Raw genomic sequence first — 17,906 nt, 5'->3', positions numbered from 1 at the left:
GCCAGCACTGTGCCCTTTTGGCACAGCCTGGGGTGTATTAGAAGTGGTGTGGTTAGTAGGTCGAGGGAGGTTCTCCTTCCTCTCTACTATACCCTGGTGAGACCACACCTGGAATATTGTGTCCAGTTCTGGGCCCCTCAGTTCAAGAAGTACAGGGAACTGCTGGAGAGAGTCCAGCGCAGGGCAACAAAGATGATTAGGGGAGTGGAGCATCTCCCTTATGAAAAAAGGCTGAGGGAGCTGGGGCTCTTTATTTTGGAGAAGAGGAGACTGAGGGGTGACCTTATTAATGTTTACAAATATATAAAGGGTGAGTGTCATGAGGATGGAGCCAGGCTCTTCTTGGTGACAACCAATGATAGGACAAGAGGTAATGGGTTCAAACTGGAACATAAGAGGTTCCACTTTAAATTTGAGAAGAAACTTCTTCTCAGTGAGGGTGACAGAACACTGGACCAGGCTGCCCAGGAAGGTTGTGGAGTCTCCTACTCTGGAGACATTCAAAACCCACCTGGACACATTCCTGTGTAGCCTCATCTAGGTGTTCATGCTCCGGCAGGGGGATTGGACTTTTGAGGTCTCTTCCAATCCCTAACATTCTGTGATTCTGTGATTCTTTGAAAGGGTTTTGGAGGCTGGGAGAGTATCCTGGGGAGGAATCTCTGCATGCTCACCCTGTTCCTACATCCTCCCCAAGGCACTGAGTGTTGGTCACTGTTGGATAGAGGTCTGGATTAACCTTTAGCCTGTGCTCTTTTGTTCTTTCGCTACACCCTGACAAGCAGCACAGTTAGCCAGCAAGACAGCAAAACATACTCATTCTGCACTCGCAACTTCCCATTAATTTTCCATTACACGACACTATGGCGGTAGAGAGCTAAAAACGTCTCACTGGATTAAGACTAAAATCTCATAGATATTATTAGCATCACATAGCACAAAAGTCTACATTTGCTGCTATCACTAAGCACATTAATGACTTATGTAGCAAGGCTAATGCTATAAGAATTATGCAATATGTATCATAATTGCTGAAGCAACTGTTCAGGACCAATGAGAAAGCAAAGAGCCTGCCTATGTGATACAAGGATGGAAAATCTTGGTACTATGTGCCTTTTAGTCTTTATGTGTCTCGTTTCCCTTCCAGGAGCCTTCTCTCTTGCTCCCAGAAAAGGGTTTGGAGGAAGGGGAGCAAGCAAAAAAGACAGAACAGCAGTTCTATATAGAATTATAGAATCATTTTGGTTGGAAGAGACCCTCAAGATCATTGAATCAAGCCATAACTTAACTCTAGTACTAGGTGGGAGAAAGGGATTTTATATCTACTGGAAATGTGCTTCTGTGTGGGTCGCGCAGCTAATTCTCCCTAAGATGTTACCTGCAAAAGTGGGAGAAATGCTCCATCTTTGCAGAACTGTGGTCTGGTTTCATCTGTTGCCTTGTAGTCCTATGTTGGCTTGGGAAAGCACCTCCTGGGCTGTCTTTGGCTCAGCAACCAGCTGGAGCATCTCGAGTGGACACAGGGGAGCTGGGAGGGACAATATTCCCATGACACTCTCCAAAAGCCATGAGTGACAGGGCAGGGCTCATGTCCAGCTCACGCATCAGTTTTAGCTGCTCAAGCTGCATCTGACAATGTGTTGAACTCACCTGGATGCCATGGCTGCAAAAACCTTGATGAGGAGTACAGTCATAGCAATCCATACCAACAGTGGGAAGATCCTCACCACAGCAGGTTGCTCAGGCCTGGGCAGATGTTTGCTTTGGCAGGCAGCTGCAGTTTTAGGAAGGCTGCTATTTGCATTCAGGACAGAAAGCTGGAAAAGTGAAGTGCTACTCACCAGTTTAAGAAGGACAAGGAACTACTGGGGAGAGTCCAGCAGTGGGCTACGAAGATGATGAGGGGTCTGGAGCATCTTTTTTATGAGGAGAGACTGAGAGAGCTGTTTCGGTTCAGCCTGGAGAAGAGAAGCTGAGAGGGGATCTCATCAATGCTGATAAATGTCTCCAGGGTGGGTGTCAAGAGGATGGACAAGACTCTTTCAGTGGTGCCCAACGACAGGATGAGGAGCAACAGGCACAGACTGAAGCATAGGAGGTTTCATTTGAATACGAGGAGAAACTTCTTTGAGGGTGCTAGAGCCCTGGAACAGGCTGCCCAGAGAGGTTGTGGAGTCTCCTTCTCTGGAGACATTCAAAACCCACCTGGATGCGATTCTGTGTGATCTTCTCTGGTGAGCCTGCTTTAGCAGGTGGGTTGGACTAGATGATCTCCAGACCTTCCTTCCAACCCCAACCGTTCTGTGATTCAAATCCAGGATGTCTCTTATTCACTAGAAGGCTGGTGGCAAGTAAACCTTGCAGATGGTTGTAAGTTGGCTCACCTCCATTCTTCCTTTGGCAGTGCCTGCTAAAAAAAAAAGACATTTCCAAAGCCTCAATGGTGTGACTGTCGTTAACACCAGGCAAGAGAAACTCAGATAAATCATCTCTCACAAACGCAAGCCGAAGCTCACACCACCAGTCAGTGGGGGGGCTCACCTTCTCCAATGCCTCCTGCCTCTGCAAAGACATTCACGGCCATGCAGTATGACTCACCCTCATCCCAGCAACTCCTCATGCAACCCAGAGCTGTATGGTCACCTCAGTTATAAGATCTATTGCATGTGAGAACTACAGGTTTATTTTTATGTAGCTCCCTTCTGATTAAAGGACATATGGAGATCTCACCCAGCCCATCTCCAGCTTCAACCACGGAGTCATGTCCTGCTCAAATTCCATTCACCATGAGCTTTGTGACCATCTCTGAAGCAAACCTCTGCTGGTGTCTGTTTTGTTGTTGTTTGGGTATTTTTGTTGTTTTTTGTTTGTTTGTTTGTTAATGCAATACCTCAAGTGAAATGCAAAAGGTTTAATAAGAAAGGAACGATCCTTCCCCTGTACTCTGCATTGGTGAGGCCACACCTGGAGTATTGTGTTCAGTTCTGGGCCCCTCAGTTCATTAAAGATTGAAGTGCTGGAGCGGGTCCAGAGAAGAGCAACAAGACTGGTGAAGGGACTTGAGCACAAGACCTATGGGGAGAGGCTGAGGGAGCTGGGCTTGTTTAGTCTAGAGAAGAGGAGGCTTAGAGGTGAGCTCAGCACTCTCTATAACTACCTGAAGGGAAGTTCTAGCCAGGTGGGGATTGGTCTCTTCTCCCAGGCAGTTAGCAATAGGACAAGGGGGCATAGGCTTAAACTCTGCCAGGGGAAATTTAGGCTGGATGTTAGAAAGCAATTCTTTACAGAGAGAGTGTTCAGGCATTGGAATGGCTGCCCAGGGAGGTGCTGGACTCACCGTCCCTGGAGGTTTTTAAACTGAGATTGGACATGGCACTTAGTGCCATGATCTAGTAAACGGACTAGAGTTGGACCAAGGGTTGGACTGGATGATCTCTGAGGTCTTTTCCAACCCAGTCGGTTCTGTGATTCTGTGATTCAGTGGATTTCACTGCAGTGGGAAGAAGCCAAAAAGGAGGGGTAAAAAAATGGGAACATTAGTGGCTTATGGCAAGGGAAATATTTAATAAGCAAAACACTGTATGAGCAAAGAGCCCCCTGCTTTCTTCCTTGGCAGAAATTAAACAACTTTTACACACCACGTAGTCTTCAGTACAGTATGCTAATGATGTCCCTGATGCCCTCTTCATCTGATCAGACTTAATTGTCTGTGTCAGGCTGCCAATTAACAAAAGGATCTCCTAGAGTACCAACTTCCAGAGCTACCTTAAAGGTTAATTGAATCATGTAAGCCAAATGCTCTGGCGGACTCAACTTCAGGATCCTATTCTAACCAGGGGTCTGTAGGGGTAACAAATAATGAAAAAGTTTAATTGTTAAAGCAGCCAAATCTAGCAGTCGCATTAGAAAATAAATGATCTTTCACAGCTCTCCCTTTTCTTTTTTCCAAACTTTGAAATAATCTTGGGCTTTTTATGTATATGAGACAGTTTCTAGATTTCACTAGTAAGGGGTAAATAGAAATAACTAAATTTTGCTCTTTGATGCATATGCAAACTGGGCTGTGTACACATATGCAGGCACATCGCAAGAAGAGCCAGAGGCCACGAATGCATTGTAAAGAGCAAGTTTTATTTTAGTTACCTCTCTACTGGGGGATCTCCGAAGCCGCACCTAAGCTCCCAGGCAGAGGTGACACCAGCGGGGATGCAGACGCTGGTAAATTCAACCCTGCTGGAAGATCACTGGGCCTGCTGAGCTCACCTGTATTTCAAGGCTTTAGGCAGGCGCAGCCTCCCGCTCTTTCTCACAACAAAGCAGGAATCTCAGTGTCACGGAGGCACCCCGAGGTTAATTTAAGGGACAACAGAGTCCAAAACCAACTTTTATTAAACCGGTGAGAAACAGGGTTTTAGCACTCTGAAAGTGACTTAAATACAGGTTCGGATATCAGTTGAGGAAAATTATTGAGAGGCAGCAACTAATACAACAGGCGGTCCACAGTGTGCATGCACGTGGCTTCACACAAAACAATGCCGGAGCCGTCCCTGAGTCCCGGAGAAATACACACTTGCCTAAACATGGTGCAGGATTATTTTTAAAGAGATACACGCACTCGTAGTGAGTACGGGAAGCATACACTCGCGATTCCGCGAGGGTAAATTTATAATACACCCGCAATCCTGCGAGAGTTAATTTAGTTACACGTGCAAGTGTGCACGGAATCCTACACGTGCTTATGTGGAAGCATGGGAGGAAAATACACTTGCAATTGTGCGAGGGGCTCTCGGCGGCCACTCGCGATTGTGTGAGGAAATAATTTATACACGTGCTCGTATTGGGCACGGAAAGTTACGCGTGCAAGTGTGCACGGAAGGAAAATACACTCGTGATTGTGCGAGGAAATAATTTAAAGTACGCGTGCAAATGTGCACGGAAAGTTATACGTGCATATGTGCACGGGAAGTATAAATGTACTCGCAATCCTGCGAGAAGTTTTACTCACATCCGTGGCGGCGAGGCAAGCGGAGTCCCCATCCCCGGGAGGGGGGCTCTCGGCGGCAGCATCTTGCTCGTGCTCCGAGAGACCTGCGACAATGGGTGGAGTCTCGACGAGAATCCCGTTTTTATCTGATCAGATCTGACTGTAGGCACTCTAGAAGCTTCTCTGTACCCCCCACACTGGCTGTGGGTGCCCCTGAAGCCTCCAAACATCCCCCACGCTGGGCGCGGCTCAGTGTGCCTTGGCACTCCCTTCTCCTAATGGCCCTGGCCAGGGTGCTCTGGGTCCAAACAAAAGAAGCTGTTAGCCTCAAGTAGCAGAGAGAGTGGGAGATGTGCCCACTCCTCCATACTGAAGGAGGGAGGGGGAGAGAGGGGGGAGGTTGCATTCTGCCACACTCAGACATAGTGATAAGGTGCCTAGAGTTTCCAGGGGCCTATGTTATCTAACACAGAGGTTCTACTCATCAAGCACACAAGGTCAGTAAAACAATTAGTGTGATGTATGTGCTTTTTCTACAGACAGGTGCAAGTCACTTGAGCATATTTACATTTAACTTATCTCCTCGCCAAATCTTCCGCTATATCCCCATACATGGGCCAAATAAGATTCCCAGGTAAATCTAAAAGCATGATTTATTCTTTTATTTACCCACTATTTTCTGAAATGTTGCCCCACCAAATGCAAAGCAGCAGCAGGTAGAGAGTCACAGCATGAGAGCTGTGGGGAAGCAACAAGTACTGCCCTCACTCAAGGCATTGAAAGCCAGATAAAAGGTATTCCTGTTTCCTCTCCATCTGCCTCACTTTCCAAGATATTCATTATTACCCATTTCTGATGGTTTCCCACTTTTTTATAAACACTTTTAAAAAGTGACTGTCTTGCCACAAGAGACTGTTATGGCCATTTCAAAGAGGGTGAACTGGAAAAGAGTGACCATAGGAAGTATTCAATTTAAAAAAAAATACTATGACTAGGATATAATCTGAGTTGAGAGTAAGGGTCCAAAGTCACAGGCTGGAGCTGAGGTCCCCTGTTCTTTTGGGAAAATTTACTTTTAGGAGGAATCCTGCCATGTTTGGATCAAGTGTGTATCAGCCCTTTGCCTTGGTACCCCAGAGCTGGTGTTTGAGCTAGGCATCATGTCTTATTTGTCTGATCTCAAAAACAATATAGAGCCCTTTTGGGCCTAAAAGTGTACGAAACCATGAAGAAAGTGGTGAGAAATAAAGTAAATTTTAATATTTTGAAGTGTCTGAAGGGGATCGGTTACAAGAAAATACAAAAAAAAATTAAACAGGCTGGTGAAATAGTGGCCAAACTGTAGTACCACAGATGAGACAAGCAGGAGGTTGGTCGAGCTGAATGTAATTTAAAATTAACTCTATGAGTATGTGAACATTCTGAGGACCAAGCAGAAAGGGGGTAAGAAATAATAGGATAAAAAAAGTCAAATAACAAACAAATATACCTTGCCAGCAGGGCTTTATGAAGTCATCTGATGATGGTGCTTGGCAGAGTTGGCTCTCCCGGAGTCCTTCTAACTCTCTGGGTCTCCACGTGCTTCTCCCATCTTCACCATAGAAGTGCAGGGAAGTGGCTGGTACCCTTTTTCTGTAGATGAAAAAATGAGGTGCAGATGATGGCAGTACCAGGGACAGCAGAGGTGTGATGGGACAGGGAGCCACGCCCTTACCTCCACCCATCTCAAACAAGGGAATGGTTTCGCCACTCGCCACTTTGAGTGGTGACCTGGGAAGGGATGCAGGGATGCTCATGGACCGTGGTACTCAATTGCTCAGCAAGGAGGGGTTTCCTACAACTGCTCTGGGGTAATTCTCCTGTTTTCTCAAAAATAGTTCAGCAGGTCGACACATCTTGGTCATCCCTCACATGTGCTGAGTGTTCCTTCATGTCCTGAACCACGGCCAAGTTAAGCCAAGTAAAACCCGCTGCATCCACCAGCAAAAAATGCCCTGCTCAGGAGGAGCAGACAAAATACCACAGCCAGGACCTTAGGAATGCATTTTTAAAATCAAATTCTAGGAAAAAAGGATTGTAAAGCTAACAGAGCTAACCCATGTTGTACTAATGGAGGATATGATCCTGGAGATATTTATCCAGAATTTATTCCCAAACTCATTTAATTTGCCATTTGACCTCTGTCCTGGTTTTGTTAAAAACAAGTTTCTCTTTTAGTGAATTTGCCTGTCAGCTAAAGCTTTCATATTAGCTGTATTTTCCTGAAGAGCCAGATAAATGTTTTGGTAGACATAGCAATGGAATGCGAGGTCATTGATAAGAAAGGATGGATGTACATCTCACGAGAGGGGCAACAAGAAACAGATGACCAAAACCTGACCAACTGAAGTATTTCATTCCATTCACGTCATACTTCATATAAAAGTGGGAGATCACGAGGATCTCGTCCCTTTTCCTTATGGCTGACATTAGGAGAGGACCTTGCTAGTCATGCCTGCAAACTGAGGCCTAGTGAGAGACTGAATCCAGTTCCAGTTGGCTGCAGAGTCCAGTCCGGGACTTCGGGTGCCAGCCCTTCATTCTACTGGAGCAGTTGCCAGGACTTTCAAGATTAGTTTTGTATATTTTGTATTATTTTCTCTATTTTTATTAGTAGCATTAGTAAAACGTTGTTAATTTTTCCAACTCTCTTCTCTCTGTCCTTCTTTCCCTCCCGATCGCCTGTCCTTAGTGGGAAGGGGGGAGAGGGAGGGGCTGAAGGGGGAAGGGGGGGAGAGGAGGTTAACAATAGATCTGCCATGGTTTTATTGTCACCCCGCAATCAAAACCTCGACAATCTCCCTATCCATTTTTCATTTAAATATCTATCACTTTAATAATGTAGGCTTGGTAAAATTTTCACTCACTTAAATACTATGGTCTTCTCAGTGTAGCACTGCCTTTTTGCTCTCCAAAAAAATAAATTATGAACCACTGCATCCCTCTCATCTTTCCGTTTTGTCTTTTCCAAGGGTACTCCGGTAGCAATTGTGCTCACTTGCAAGAGCTCTCACCCTTCCCACGACTGCACATCCCGATAATGTTGGTGGTTTGCACTTAAGTGACGTTTTCTGCGTGTGAGCAAACAGAAGCCGACATGACCACCCCTCTAACAAATTCCTGCAAACTGATCTATTATCAAGGGTAGGGCCCTGCTGTATCGCTGGTGGGCACAGTAATTAATTTCCATGCATATCATTGCCAGCATCGCTTACTGATCCGAGGAGAAAGATCAGAGATGTCACACCATAAATTGAGTCAGAGCCTTCACCTCTGTGTTCAGCGTGTAATTTTACACGTGCTTGACAAAGTAACGAACAGGGGGTAAAAAAGGCAGCAGTTCCCCAGGGCGATGGACGGGGGGAATTGGCCCAATAAATTTTTCCTGTACAAAGCAATGTTTTCCTCATTAAAAGGCAGTGAATTCTCTATTGCTTTTCATTAGTTGTGGGTGTGCTAGACATGAGATTTAATTGGCAGTGTGTTTACAGGACACTGGCCCCAGAGGTGAAGGAGACAGAGAGGCTGAAAAGAGATTCTTATTTATTAAGTAGAGGTGACAGGCAGCCACTTAATAAGTTTTTTTTGTGGGTCCTGGAAGAAGTTGCACCAGTGAAGAATAGCTGTGCAGGTATAACCCCTTCTGTGCCATTGCTTTATCTTTTTTTACCATTGGAATTTGAAGTCTCCATCCTTCTCCTTCTTGCAAGGATAATAAAATAAACAATACATTTAAAAAAACAATAATATAATTTAAAAAATAAACTTGCATTGGTTTCAAAGGCTTACTGCTTCATTCTCAGATTCATTTGAAATACTGAAGCATCCTCCCGCTGCTTGGTGTTTGTAAGAGAGAATGTATTTGGATTACCCCCCTGCTTCTTATTCACAGGAGGGTACGGATACAGGGTCAGTCTCTCCACACCCCGGTAAAGTGGGAAAAGCCCAGGGAAAGGGAAAAATATCCACTTGCAGAAGGATGGACCTTTTACAGCTGTCCTCTGCAGGCAGCAGCATCTGCAAAAACACCCCCAGTACCCAGCAGTGGCACAAACCCAGCAATATTAAAAAAAAATAAAAAAAAATGTACAGGAGTGCAAAGTTTACATTAGGTCAAACAGAAAATGCAAAAAGTGAGATGCTCTGCAAGAGCAGAAGAGAGACGTAAAGAGAAGAGGCTCTCCCCATTGATGCCCAGCAGAACTAGTTTTAGCTACAGCTCTGAGCTGAATGGAAGAAAAAAGGCTATAACTTGGCAAGCAATGTTAACTATGACACTTTTCCCACCAAAAAAATACATAATCCTTGGAAATTGTACATACAGTGAAACAAACCCACCTTTTTGGTAAATTCCAACTGTCTGTCTGCCTATAAAAATACAATACTGGCATTTTGTTGTGATTAAACACATGACAAAGGACAAAAAAGAAAAAAAAAAAAGGAAGTGCCACACATTCTCAAAAAAAAAAAAAAAACAAAACCAACAAACAGAAGATCAGAGTATCTTTCTGTCTAAAGGAGGTTGAATGTTACAGTTCATCCCAGTTAGCGATCAGAGAAACCCACTAAGTTTAACATAAAGTATCTTTTGAATCCCATCACCTGTCATTCAAGATGTCGTGCTTCCTAACAAGCATATGTAGAACTGCATCTCCTCAGCGCATCGTCTTCCATGCTTTGAACTATCTCCTGCAAATAAAAGAATTTATCAGGGTCTGCCTAAAATCTCATAGGTGAAGAACATAACATAAATAATTTCACTCTATTAACATGGATCTTGCCTTCTGATCATTGGGTGGGACATGAAATGAGAAGGATGGGCTGGAGCAGCTTGTAGAGCAATTTGGGGTCCCCTTCCTGGAGTAACAAATGCGGGGGCTCAGTTCCTGGGTACTACCTAAGGTTGTAGGTGCTTCACGTTAACTTAGCAAGGCAAACTGCTTCAAACAATATTGCAAATCAATGTTCCAGCACTTATCCCCATTTTATACTTGTCTCTAATCAACATATTTAAGAGTAATATGGCCATCCTGATGCTCCACAGCTTGTTGTGCTTACAAGAAATACTGGTGGAATGGGAGCCTTAAAAACAAGTAGCAAGGAGTGTCCAGTAATTAATTTGTTTTTTACATCCATTCTTTATTTAATGCAACTTTAAAACTACATTAGAAGCTGGAAATAAGCAGTGTAGCATGAAAATGAACTGGCCAGGTTCCAGGTAAGGCAGGGATTAGCATAATGTTAAATGTTGAGGATTGTCTGCATCATGGAGTTTGGGTGGGGGAGGTGATGGAGAGACCATCCATGTACCTATGGCCATACACAGAGAGATCAAAGCACATGGATGGACAGTGCAAAAGACCATCTCTGCTCCAATTCCAACAGCAGAGAGGGGAGAGATGGAAGCAAAGACCAGAGCTTTGACCGGAGCTTAGGAGGAGACTGGTGTCTAGATAGGAAGGCTGAAGTACTGAGTTCAGGTTCTGCTCTGGGAACCATCACACCTACACTTCCATAGAATCATAGAATCATTCTGGTTGGAAAAGATCCTCAAGATCATCAAGTCCAACCGTTAACTCAACCCTGGCACTAAGCCATGTCCCTGAGAACCTCATATACACATCTTTTAAACACCTCCAGGGATGGTGACTCCACCACTGCCCTGGGCAGCCTATTCCAATGCCCGACAGCCCTTTCTGGGAAGAAATTGTTCCCAAGATCCAACCTCAATCTCCCCTGGTGCAACTTGAGGCCGATTCATCTCATTCTGTCGCTTGTTCATTGGGAGCAGAGCCTGATCCCCCTGGCTTCAACCTCCTTTCAGGCAGTTGCAGAGAGCGAGGTCTCCCCTCAGCCTCCTGTTCTCCAGGCTGAACCCCCTAGGTCCCTCAGCCGCACCCATCACACTTGTGCTCCAGCGCCTTCCCCAGCTCCATTCTCTTCTCTGAACTTGCTCCAGCACCTCAAGGGCTTTCCTGTAGTGTCTTCATTATTCATGTTGCATTCATGCCTCCACAAGTTGCCAGAACGTTCCCATTCCCAAGGATGAAATTGTTTAAACTATATTTGAGTGGGTTTCCTCTAGGAGCTGCAATGAATCTTTTCCTCCTCTAATCCCCATGTTCACAGTCTTTCCCATCTCTCCATCTGCCACATTCAGGTGAGCTGACCCAATAGCAGCATTGCCCCTGTTATTCCCTTCATCTTGCCATTGTTTTGGCAGTACAAGTTTCTCATACCAAAGTTTGGGATTTGAGGGCTTGGTTTCTCATGGAGCAATGACCAAAAACATCTAGAAAATCTAGACCTTCAGAGTAATTTTTAAACCACAGAAATTTAGGCTAAATAGCTATTTCTTACCCTTCATGCTTTTCTATATCAACCTACATACCAGTTCCTTAGACAATCCATGAAACTTCACCACCATCTAAAACTATCTGAATTAAGTTCTGCAATGGTCAAGAAAATTAATTTTTTCACTGAGCTCAGTGCCATGGCTGCCATCTCCCCCAGTTCAAACCATGTCTGCCATAACCTATGTCACTGAAAAAAATTAACTTTGATCTTTTCCATTTCTCTTGCAAGAAAGTGTAGCAAGAGGAGACTAAGTGATCAGAAAACTCAGTCTAGATCTTGGCAGAAAATACATAAAAATTTGAACTGTTTTACTTGGGTAAAGCAGCCTAAGGAAAGCTGAAAAAATCATGTAACATCAGAAGTGATTGGCAGATTGGAAAAAGCAAACCCAAGCATTTTTTTGTGGAACACACTTCTGCTGTCTCTAGGGGAAAAAAAAAAAAAACAGTCAGGATGCATTTCAATCCCTTAAAAGAGATTTGGGTCTTGAAGAAAAAAAGACAGAAAGACAGAAAGACAGAAAGACAGAAAGACAGAAAGACAGAAAGACAGAAAGAAAGAAAGAAAGAAAGAAAGAAAGAAAGAACGAAAGAAAGAAAGAAAGAAAGAAAGAAAGAAAGAAAGAACGAAAGAAAGAACGAAAGAAAGAAAGAAAGAAAGAAAGAACGAAAGAAAGAAAGAAAGAAAGAAAGAAAGAACGAAAGAAAGAAAGAAAGAAAGAAAGAAAGAAAGAAAGAAAGAAAGAAAGAAAGAAAGAAAGAAAGAAAGAACGAAAGAAAGAAAGAAAGAAAGAAAGAAAGAAAGAAAGAAAGAAAGAAAGAAAGAAAGAAAGAAAGAAAGAACGAAAGAAAGAAAGAAAGAAAGAAAGAAAGAACGAAAGAAAGAAAGAAAGAAAGAAAGAACGAAAGAACGAAAGAAAGAACGAAAGAAAGAAAGAAAGAACGAAAGAAAGAAAGAAAGAACGAAAGAAAGAACGAAAGAAAGAACGAAAGAAAGAAAGAAAGAACGAAAGAAAGAAAGAAAGAAAGAAAGAAAGAAAGAACGAAAGAAAGAAAGAACGAAAGAAAGAAAGAAAGAAAGAAAGAAGAAAGAACGAAAGAAAGAACGAAAGAAAGAAAGAACGAAAGAAAGAAAGAAAGAACGAAAGAAAGAACGAAAGAAAGAACGAAAGAAAGAAAGAACGAAAGAAAGAAAGAAAGAACGAAAGAAAGAAAGAACGAAAGAACGAAAGAAAGAAAGAAAGAAAGAAAGAACGAAAGAACGAAAGAAAGAAAGAACGAAAGAAAGAAAGAAAGAAAGAAAGAAAGAAAGAACGAAAGAAAGAAAGAAAGAAAGAAAGAAAGAAAGAAAGAACGAAAGAAAAGAAAGAACGAAAGAAAGAAAGAAAGAAAGAAAGAAAGAAAGAACGAAAGAAAGAACGAAAGAAAGAAAGAAAGAAAGAAAGAACGAAAGAAAGAAAGAACGAAAGAAAGAAAGAAAGAAAGAAAGAACGAAAGAAAGAAAGAAAGAAAGAAAGAACGAAAGAAAGAAAGAACGAAAGAAAGAAAGAACGAAAGAAAGAAAGAACGAAAGAACGAAAGAAAGAAAGAACGAAAGAAAGAAAGAACGAAAGAAAGAAAGAACGAACGAAAGAACGAAAGAACGAAAGAAAGAACGAAAGAACGAAAGAAAGAACGAAAGAACGAAAGAAAGAAAGAAAGAAAGAAAGATAAGAACGAAAGAAAAGAACGAAAGAAAGAAAGAACGAAAGAAAGAAAGAACGAAAGAAAGAAAGAAAGAACGAAAGAAAGAAAGAACGAAAGAAAGAACGAAAGAAAGAACGAAAGAAAGAAAGAACGAAAGAAAGAAAGAACGAAAGAAAGAACGAAAGAAAGAAAGAAAGAAAGAAAGAAAGAAAGAAAGAAAGAAAGAAAGAAAGAAAGAGAAAGAAGAGAAAGAAAGAAAACCAAACAAAAACAAACCAAAAACCTAAACAAACAAACCACCAAAAAAAAAACACCAACAAAAAACACTCTGCACTACAGTAACTGAGCAAGAAACTTAAAATCACCCCAAAGCAAACCTGAGGAAGTTTTGCTAAATTTTGCTATCAGGTTATCCTGATTTGGTGTCAATGAAAGGAACAGCTGGGAACCAAGGCTGGATCTGTACAAAACAAGCCTTGGTGTTATCACCCACAGCCTTTCAAATCATCAGCCCTGGCCTTGATTCACTGGCTGGAAAGGGATGCAACTCCCCATTTGCAGCAGCAAAAATGTTTATTGTTCACAGATGCCATCCCCCAAGAAATATGTGATGTCATACTCACATGTAGGGTAAGGAGCTGGAGGGTTTAGGGATGCCTACGCTCAAACCTCCACTCTGACAGTGTAGGAGACAAATATTTCTGTAAGAAAAAGAGGAGTTACAACAATAATACAACATTTTAGCAATTTCTCCTAGAGTTTGTGTTGGTTCTTTAAGGTAACTGTCCGTGATCAGTTCCCAGTTCTCTGATACCTTGTGTGTCCCTGCTCTGCATCTTTTCGGGGTATCATCATCTCCATTTCTTACCAGATGTGAATGTCTTGTGGGTAAGATTTGGTCTGGTCATTGCTGCTGTTGTATGTTGGTAAAGCACCAGGTCCTGAGAAGTTGGGCGCTGTCAGGTTTGGAGCCAAGGAGGCACTGGTGCTAATGCACCACTCTTGGACACTCTCTGATATGTTGGTTCATGGATACCTGCAGTTTCAGGCTCTGGTCCCTTTATTTTGGGGTTACCCCCACACGGCAGACAGTAAGCAGACCATCAATGGGCTACCCTCTGCCTACCTGGGCTAGCTGGCTCTTGGGACTGTGCCTGTCCACTACTAATGCCTCTGCCATAGCCAAATCCAAGACTCAAGAATGAAGGAACATCTTCATTTGAAAAGCACAGTCCCCAAAGCACAAGGCAGGGACACTGCAATTGCACTTGGTGGTGATGTTGTGACATGGGGGCTCTACACAGTCCTGCAGTAACATCCTCTCCCTCTTGTCCTACCTTGCTTCACTAAAATCACTCCTTGATTACATGAAATCCCTGGCCTTAAATTTCAGACCTTCATCTCCTTTAGCTGTTTTAAAGCACAGCGGCATAAACTGAACAGATTTAATGGCATGAGTTCTTGTGAAGATGTTCCTATGTATGGCTTTGCAAAGAGACCATGCAAGAGATGACCTGTGGAGGAGGAAGCCATAAATAGGACCTGTATATAGCCGGTTGTGTGCCAGCAGGCCTAAGCACAAATATACATGTACTGGCCACATGCATGTGATGCTTCACCACAAGCCCAGCCTATCCCCCACAATTACAGTCAGAGAATCATAGAGTGGTTTGGGTTGGAAAGGACCTTCAAAGCTCATCCAGTTCAACCCCCTGCCATGAGCAGGGACATATTCACGCAGCTCAGGTTGCTCAGAGCTCCGTCCAGCCTGGCCTGGGATGTCTCCAGGGATGGGGCATCCACAACCTCTCTAGGCAACCTGGGCCAGTGTCTCACCACCCTCAGTGTCAAAAATTTCTTCCTCATGTCCAGCCTGAATGCCAAAGCCAGCAGCAGCACATCTCCACTCTTTGGTTCCAGCCGTTGGGTTTCCTACTCTAATTTGTAAGAATAAAACCTTCAAGTATTGAATACATTAAATGGGTCTCACAACCCATTACAGCAGCATGCCCAACTTTTATTCAGGCTTTTTCTGTAGTTCATATGTATACAGAACGGCCATTAATGCTAACGGGTGTTACACTCCAAGAGCAGCAACAAAGGTCCCAAGGAATGGCAGCATTTATAGATTGCATGTCCTGCCTTAAGGTTATAAAAAACTCAGGCCTTTCTAATTGCAGTGAGTGGGTTTCAAAGCCAACAGGAAAAGCATCTGTTGTCAAGTGGGCAACCTTCATATTATTGCACTGCCTCAAAATCTGATCCACATTATGTAACGGGTAGCAAAGTGGAATCCTGGCATGTGAAAAAACATCAGTCATTGAGAAGATCATTTCTTTTGGACGCATGGATGAAACCCCTGATGGACATTTTGTGGACCTTTCTTCTGGACACCTTGATGCCTACTTAAAAAGATACTTTTATGAGCTTCTTGAATAACCAGTGTGTTTCCTCCCAGCAGCAGCACAGTTGCTTATTTTTGGCTGATGCATGGGAGCCAAATTAAATACATGGGAGCCCCGGTGCTGGATGCACGTAGCGGAGGTGGCAGCATATAAAATGCTTTTCTAAGTTCCAACACAAGAGGCTGGTTGTTTTTACTCCATTCTTGCCCACTGCCCAGTGTTTGTTGCTCTGCTTGGTTGATCTGTTCTCCAGATCTTCACCCTGATTTTAGATTTGACGTAACAGAGGATAGAGGAAGGCAGGACAGCTCCTGGACCTGCAATTGAGCCCCTTCACTGGTGCCTTTGCAAATGCTGACCCTTGGGCAGAGCTTCGGAGCAGCTTTCCGGCAAAACGTGGCTCCAAAGCACACCCAGGCATCACCTCAAAAAAAAAAAAATCCCAGGACTGCATGCAGCCTGAATGAAAAAAAACAAAGCCCACCAGCATCAGAGAGATCCACCACTGCCCCCTTTATTCCCATTTATTCATGGGATGCTCATTAATTGAATTGGGAGCAAAGCAAAGGTACTGCTGCCTGCGCACAGTCCTACCTGACCAGAGGTGTACGCGCCGGTGTTTTCCTTGGGAGAGCTTAATAATCTGAAGGGAAATTTTTATTTACAGCTGGGGAAGAGGGAATCACTGACAACCCTCCATGACCACCCAGCACAGCCAGGATGGAGACGATGAGAAGTTGCCACTACCTCCGAACTTGGCTGTGCCCGTGGGTCACAGAGGAGCACAGAAGACACCTGAGAAGGAAATAAACTGGTTATTTTTATAGCATTTACCAAAATATCCCAAGTGTCAGCCAAAGGGGCTCCAGTAAGGACAGTCTGGATCTGGTGCAGCGGGACAGGATGAGGAATTGGGGTTCAGCCACGGGCTCCATCCTAGGGCTCTGTCAAGGACATGTCCTTTGGGGCTAATCCTGGGTGAATGGAGTTTAAACTTTTCCATGTCAAAAGGAGAATATAGTGCGCTTAATACTAAAATGCTCAAGGTTTTCTTGGCATCCAGGGAAATGTGCATTTTTAAAAAAAATTATTTTATATTTTTAAAACTGGATAAATCTCAAATCTCTGTTCCTTTTTTTTTTTTTTTTTTTTTTGTCCCCTCTGCATACACCCATTAACATTTAAGGACTTTTTTTTTAAAAAAAAATCTTTTAACACAACAAGCAATAGAATGGCTCTACACTGCCACCAGTAATGAAAGTCAGGCTTGCCAGCCTCAAAGGCAGTTTAACCCCTTGGTCACACCTTGGCTTTTAATTCCCTTTGAATAGGTCTGATACAGTTTTTATGGAAAACACACCCAGTGCATGGTTCAGAAGGCTACAGAACTGACAGCTATTAAATACTAAAAAGACAAGGTGAGAAACAATTTGCAAAATCTCCTCTTTTTATAGACTGCATCTACTGAGAAAAATTGAGTAAATTCCCCAGCTACCAAGACTGCAGTCTGTTTCAAGATTCCATCAATTTTTTACGGTACAATCAATATTTGTGAATCCCCAAAGAAATGTTGCAAAGAGAAACATGGTGAAACATATTCCATGCAGTTGCAAAGATGTAACACAGGGACCTAAATAACTTTTAAAATAAGCTCAACAACAATCAAAGTGCCTTACATAACTGATATGGTATAATGTCAGTGTTTATATTAGCTCTCTTTTAAAGAATAGATGAAAAAGGGAAAAAAAAGAAAGGAAAATATTTGCAGTTTAATCTCTCCTAAAGAAGACATTTTGCTATAATAAGTATTTTGTAATTTGGTGCTTAAAAATTCAAAGGAAGTATTATATTGAAAGTTCTTTGATTTTTTTAATGCATTAAAATTATTCACCATCATGCAAGCAAAGGATTTTTCAGTGAGCTGGAAAAGACAAAAAAAAAGATTTCTGTAAATCTAGGCAAACAAAACCACATTCCTTTAATGGCTACTTCAGGTTTAATATCTGAACTTATTTAAATAATTCTGAACCCTCCTGCTGAGAAATATTGAAAGTAATGGATTCCTTTGTGTGTAATCTCCATTTACATGGAGAGTTTAATTTCCCTCTGGGCTGAACCTGGGTAAAACTTGCTTTGAAATGTCCCTCTGTAAAAACACAATGTTTAGATGGTTGCCTTTTATTTTTTTAAAATTTATTTTGTGCATTAAAAAGCAAAGAACCAACTCACCTGCAAGCTGACAAAATGTGCTATGAAGTTGAAAATTAGTGATCAAGAGAAAGGTCAGTCTGCGACCAAAACACCCCAAAGTCCAACCAAAAATAACCTCAGCCCTGCTGTGCTCATCACACCAGTGAGACAAGTCTCTGGTGATGCTGGTATCCCCAGTCTCTGTGTTGTAGAAACAGGAGGAACAGCTTTGCTATGATTTTCTCC

General features: G+C 42.9%; 1 long non-coding RNA gene across 1 annotated transcript; it reads right to left on the bottom strand.

Annotated features, from left to right (window-relative positions):
- Nucleotides 1-7,908: 7,908 nt before the first annotated feature.
- LOC135577003 (uncharacterized) lies at nt 7,909-16,243 on the bottom strand. Its single transcript, XR_010468611.1, has 3 exons — nt 13,689-16,243; nt 9,626-9,712; nt 7,909-8,094 (listed from the first exon to the last, which is right to left on the bottom strand). It is a non-coding gene; the product is annotated as an uncharacterized LOC135577003 (long non-coding RNA).
- Nucleotides 16,244-17,906: the final 1,663 nt, after the last annotated feature.

Source organism: Columba livia, chromosome W (assembly GCF_036013475.1).
Source record: "Columba livia isolate bColLiv1 breed racing homer chromosome W, bColLiv1.pat.W.v2, whole genome shotgun sequence".
Lineage (NCBI taxonomy): Eukaryota > Metazoa > Chordata > Aves > Columbiformes > Columbidae > Columba > Columba livia.
The sequence above is the reverse complement of the archived record's forward strand: the minus strand, read 5'-3'. Positions and strand labels throughout refer to the sequence as shown.